General features: G+C 42.8%; 1 long non-coding RNA gene across 1 annotated transcript; it reads right to left on the bottom strand.

Moving 5' to 3' along the window:
* Nucleotides 1-691: 691 nt before the first annotated feature.
* Nucleotides 692-5,730, bottom strand: LOC112607181. The gene is made up of 2 exons (XR_003115749.1): nucleotides 5,603-5,730; nucleotides 692-1,045 (listed from the first exon to the last, which is right to left on the bottom strand). It is a non-coding gene; the product is annotated as an uncharacterized LOC112607181 (long non-coding RNA).
* Between the last annotated feature and the right edge of the window lie 763 nt (nucleotides 5,731-6,493).

The raw sequence follows: 6,493 nt of genomic DNA on the forward strand, positions 1-6,493 counted from the left end.
TATAAAAACATACATACAGAAATGTACATAAGTCGTAAGTTTACAGCTCAACGAATTTTCACAAAATGAATACACCCTCAAAACCAGCACCCAGATAAAGAGAATACAACAAAAACAGCAGCAGGCCTCCTCACCCCTGCCTCCAGCCAATACTCCATCCCCCACCCCAGGATAAATGCAATCCCAGCTTCTAACATTGTGCATTCGTTTTGCCTGTTCTTTGAACTTTCTGTAGCAGTTACAGAATATGTACACTTCTGTGATTGGCTCATTTCAGTCAACATGTCTGTGAGATTCATCCTTCTTGGATATAGTTCCAGTTAATTCATTATCATTATTGTATTTGTATTGTATTCAATAAATATTACTACAATTCATTCATCCTTTCTACTCTCCGGCATTTGGGTAGCTTCCAGTTTGAAGGCATAAATATTAGAAGTATTATGAATATTCTAGGACGTGTTTTCATTAAACATGCATGCAGCTCTGTTGGGTACAGTATAGGCCTTGGAGTGGAATTAGTTCTCAGAAACAAAAGAAAATAAATTCGAGTTTGATATAGACTTGATGGTTGCAAGACACAGATTCCCTGCTTGTAGTGAACCTGAGTTGGCCATGAGCAGTGGAAGGAGCGTGCTTGTTAAAAGCACAAATGTGATGCTGGGAGGCACGTACAGATATCAAGAGATTATTCAGGGAAGCACCAGGTTTATTTTAAATGATGGGAAGAGGTGTCAAATAAAGGTTATAAAAACATCCCAATAAATAAGGCCGATGGTAGGCTGATAATATCTTCAGAGAGCATGTTTAGGATCGTATGGTTCTTCTTCATACTTCTCTGTAGAACCTCCTGGCAGTTATGGCAGTGGAACATTGGAAACGGAGATGAACAGGAGGTGGGAAGAGGAGGCTAAGTGCATGTGGGCCTAAAAGTCCCTGCTTTGGGAGTTTAACAGTCCTGGATGGAGGTAAGGAGGCAGGCGTGATTCTAAGATCTCAAGGAAAGGAGATTCCACGTCATTTTTCTCTTTCCTTGGCCCCTAGACTGTTTATGAATGAAATAATTTCATCAATGCTAGCAGATCCCCTCACTGAGACTTCCAAAGATTTTTATCAACAATGTTATGTCACTCCCAGTAACTCTTTGAAGGTCAATGACAGAATTAATTTTCCCATTTAAAAAATGGAAACACGAAGACCCAGTGGAGTCCGCATTTTCTAGTTTTAGTCAGCCACTCTGGAAGTTGTGTCCTGGTAACCACAGTGTCCCAGCTGTGAACTACGGGCAAGTCTACAGCATCATCTTCCATTCGCCATGTGGTGACTGTACCTCTCATACAAACTACCTGCGTTACTCAGTCATCCAATATCAAGGACTATGCCACACTCCTTAGGGCAGGGGCAGAGACTTAGAGATTAATAAAACAGGCCGGGCACAGTGGCTCAAGCCTGTAATCCCAACACTTTGGGAGGCTGAGGTGGAAAAACTGCTCGAGCCCAGGAGTTCAAGACCAACCTTGGCAACATAGTGAGACTCCCATCTCTACTAAAAATAAAAAATTAGCCTGATGTGGTGGCAACCTTCCTGTGGTCCCAGCTACTTGGAAGGCTGAGGTGGGAGGATCCCTTGAGCTCAGGAGGTTGAGGCTGTAGTGAGTTGTGATTGCGCCATTGCACACCAGCCTGGGCAACAGAGCAAGACTCTGTCTCAAAAAATAAATTAATTAAATAAAATTTAAAATAAAACCCTTTTAGAGTTCAAGTCTTAATCACCATATGGCTTTGGGCAACTTATTTTATCTCTCTGTGCCTCCATTTCCTAGACCTGGAAACAAAAATAAGAGAATGAAATTTATACAGCTTCTCAGAAGAGTATGTAAGTTAAGCCACATAAAGCATATAAATATCTGTCACTTAGTAGCCACTCAGCACATGGTAATTACAGAGCATGGTGCCATAAGAAGTTGCTGGGGAGGCAGACATATAAATGAATGCAGAAAGTATGTGAGGAATACTAAAATAGAAATTAAAGTGTCCTGTGACTTTTTCATCCACACAGACGAGTATCAAAGCTAGTATCTCTCTGGGAGGATCATGGCAGACAGGAGGCAGACTAGATTGCAGCTCCCACTCAGATGGACAGAGCAGCGTGTGGAGTATTGCATCATGAACTTTTGCTCCAGAATGACTGCAGGAATAAATCAGGAAAGCCAAGAGAACCCACAGACCTTCTGAAGGAACTGAATTGCTCCTGCAGGACCTGGGAGACACTGTGAGTGCCCAAACTGTGGAAGTGGGAAAGGGGTGTTGTTCACCCCCAAACACAACCTCACTGGGGAACCTCAAGATCTAGATCACAGGAGAAGATTATGACATTACCTGGAGCTGAGTCAATTCAGAGAGCCGTGTGAAATGCAGGGGTAGAGGAAGCAGTGGGAAAATCCCTGTGGGCTCTCTGGGTCCCCTGGCAAGCCATTTCTGCCTTGCCTCCCAGGGGCCATTGCGGAGGGCTACCAAAGGCACTGGGAAAAGGCCACATGGAGAAGGAAGCCTCCAGCTGAACTTTGTAACAATTCCAACTGAACAAGAAGTCTACTGGCCAAAACTACAGGGAGGGCATGAATCCAGTGTGCAGACCACAGGCAGGGAAGCACGAAGGGTTCACAGCTTTCACAGCTGGGAGACTGGTAGCCTGGGGCAAGCTCTCAGCCCTGCTTGCCCACTGCCTGGACACAGACTCAGTGTGTTGAGCGGGGAATGGTGAGAGTGAGACTGGCCCTTTGGGTTGTGTGGGAGCTGGGTGAGGCCTGTGACTGCCAGCTTTCCCTCACTTCCCTGACAACCTGCAGGACACAGCAGAGGCAGCATAATCCTCCTAGAAACATAACTCCATTGACCTGCGAAGCACGACTCCAGCCCCCACAGCAGCCACAGCAAGACCCGCTCAAGGAGAGTCTGAACTCAGACATGCCTAGCACTCCCCCCACTTAATGGTCCTTTCTACCCACCCTGATAGCTGAAGATGAACGGCATATACTCTCGAGAGTTCTAGGGCCCCACCCACTACCTGGTCTCTCCCATACTACCACAGCTGATGCTCTCCTGAAAGTGCCACCTCCCAGCAAGAGGCCAACCAGCACAAAAATAGTGCATTAAACCACAAAAACTAAGGACCCTCACAGAGTCCATCTCACCCCCCACCACCTCCACCAGAGCAGGTGTTGGTATCCACAGCTGAGAGACCCACAGATGGTTCATATCACAAGACTCTGTACAGACAACTCCCAGTGCCAGCCCAGAGCCTGGTAGACCTGTTGGGTGACTAAATTCAGAAGAGAGATAATAATTCCTACAGCTCAGATCTCAGGAAGTCACATCCCTAGGAAAAGCGGGAGGACTACATCACGGGAACACCCGGTGGGACAAAAGAATCTGAACAACAGCCTTGAGCCCCTAGACCTTCCCTCCAACAGAGCCTACCCAAATGAGAAAGAACTAGAAAACCAACTCTGGTAATATGACAAAACAAGACTCTTTAATACCCTCCAAAAAATCACACTAGTTCACCAGCAATGGATCCAACCAAAAAAAAAAAAAAAACCCTGATTTACCTGAAAAAGAATTTATAAGGTCAGTTATGAAGCTAATCAAAGAGGTGCCAGAAAAAAGCAAAGCCCAATTTAGGAAATAAAAAAATACAAAAAATAAGGGGAGAAAGGTATCATATAATAAAAAGCAATCAAAACTTCAGGAACCAATGTATGCACTTACAGAAATTCAAAATGCTCTGGAAAGTCTCAGCAATAGAAGTGAAAGAGCAAGAGGAAGAACCTTAGAGTTCCAAGACAAGGTTTTCAAAATAATCCAACAAAGACAAAGAAAAAAGAGTAAGAAAATATGAACAAAGCCTCCAAGAAGTCTGGGATTATGTTAAATGACCAAACCAAAGAATAATCAGCATTCCCGAGAAGAAGAGAAATCTAAAAGTTTGGAAAACATATTTGGTTATCCACTACTGGGTATCTACCCAGAGAAAAAGAAGTCATTATACAAAAAGGATACTTGCACACACGTTTATAGCAGCACAATTCTCAGTTGTAAAAGTGTGGAACCAACCCATATGTCCATCAATCAATGAGTGAATAAAGAAACTGCCATATACATATACAATGAAATACTACTCAGCCATAAACAGGAATGAATTAATGGCATTCACAGCAACCTGGATGAGACTGGAGACTATTATTCTAAGTGAAGTAACTCAGGAATGGAAAACCAAACATTGCACATTCTCACTCATATATGGGAGCTAAGCTATGAAGATACAGAGATATAAGAATGACACAGTAGACTTTGGGGACTCAGGGAGAAAGGGTGGGAAGGGAGTGACAGATAAAAGACTACTACAATTTGGGTGCAGTGTCTGCTGCTCGGGTGATGGGTGCACCAAAATCTCACAAATCACCACTAAAGATCTTACTCATGTGACCAAACACTACCTGGTCCCCAATAACCTATGGAAATAAAATAATTTTTTTAAAAAAACGAAACTAGACTGCACGTGGTGGCTCACGTCTGTAATCCCAGCACTTCGGGAGGCCGAGGCGGTGGATTACCTGAGGTCAGGAGTTTGAGACCGGCCTGGCCGACATGGTGAAACCCTGTCTCTACTAAAAGTACAAAAATTAACCGGGCATGGTGGCACACACCTGTAATCCCAACTACTCAGGAGGCTGAGGCAGGAGAATTGCTTGAGCCCGGGGGACAGAGGTTGCAATGAGCCGAGATCATGCCACTGCACTCCAGCCTGGCCAACAGAGTGAGATTCTGTGTCAAAAAGAAAAGAAAAAGAAACTAATAGGGAACAAAAGCTAGTATCACTCTTACACGAGATCTTTAGGTATTATACAGTAAAACTATCTCAATCTCAGTAAGAACTAAGTAAATAAATAAAATGACAATAAGGGACTTTTATGCATCCAAAATTTTCAGGCAAAGATCATAAGTTCTCTAGCATCATTACATGTCCAGGTTATACTTATCGAGCCTTACTTATTCCTTCCCACACATTAACACTTCAGAATTATATATCATTGATAACAGGTATTCTCTAAACTCACCTGACAGGGTTAATATCAAAAAATAAAAACAAAATTAATGGCATTTAAATAAAAATAGCCTCTGGCTTGAGCCCATCCTGGCGACGACAGTGAAATTCCAGCATCCCCCCAATCTTCTCAGAGTTCTTGGATGGCCTGAGAATGATCCCCACAGCCTCTAGACAGTACCAGCAACGTTCTTGCAAGATGCTCCCCTCCTTCTTTCAATTGGTTCCACCTCTGTCTGCTAAGGCTGCTTTCCTTTCTCTCTTATGGCTCACTTTACTGATACTGAACTCCTCCCTTTCCAATATTGAGATCTACTGTGTCCTGGGGCTGGGGCTGTACCTCTCCCGTATCACTCCCCTGCTCCTCACCATCATTGCTTCTGTCCTGAGCCACAAGCCCTCAGCTAAGCCACAGCATGCAAGTGTGTGTTTCAGTCCAGAGGCAGAGCTGGAGGCCACTTGCTCCAGAAGAAAACGTGCACTTCACTTTCTTACCTTGCTGCATCCACAAGAGGAAGCCTCGTGCCAGCTTCTCCAGTCAGAGTGGTAGCCCCCAAGACTTCCTCTTCCATCCACCTTTAGGTGCAGCATCCAACAAGGTCAAAATCACAATGTCTTGCATCTAATCAAAAATTACCAGGCATGCAAAAAAACAGAAAAATATGACCCTTAATATAGAGAAAACAAACATGAAAAACAACCCAGAAAAGACACAGACTATAGAATTAGTGGAAATAGTTATAATTGTATCCTATGTGCTCAGAAATTTAGAAGACTGAACGTGTTGACAGATATATTTTTTAAAATACCTTTTTCTGAAATTAAAACTACAATGTTTAACATGAAAATACATTGGATGAGATTAACAGCAGATTAGACACTAAGAAGAAAAGATATGTGAACTTGAAGACAGCAATAAAAAGCATTCAAATTGAAATACAAGGAGAAAAAAACGACTGAAAAGAAACGAGAAGAGCATCAGGGCATTGTGGGACAACTTCAATCAGTCTGAAAAGTGAAAAGATGCTTCCAGATCTAAAAAAGAATCCTTTAAATTTTCAAAGAGCCCATCAGAATTTTTAATAGCTCTATTAGAAAAAGAAATTTTCATTTTGCTGCTTAAGTTCCAGCAGGCCAATCTTTGTGATGAATCCCTTGGGATGTTGCCAATCCAGACAGGCAGCTCTTAAGGTGACACAACAGTCATCCCAGGACTTACCATCACATCAGTCATTTTGTTACTGTCTTTAATCATGTAAAATACTTGACCAATGAGGGTTCCTTCCAGAAATGCAAAAGTTATTCAACAATAGGAATCCTGTCTACATCAATCATTACATTTATAAATTAAGAGGAAAACCCACATGATTTCATGAATTAATATAA

The sequence above is a fragment of the Theropithecus gelada genome, chromosome 14 (genome assembly GCF_003255815.1).
Source record: "Theropithecus gelada isolate Dixy chromosome 14, Tgel_1.0, whole genome shotgun sequence".
Taxonomy (NCBI): domain Eukaryota; kingdom Metazoa; phylum Chordata; class Mammalia; order Primates; family Cercopithecidae; genus Theropithecus; species Theropithecus gelada.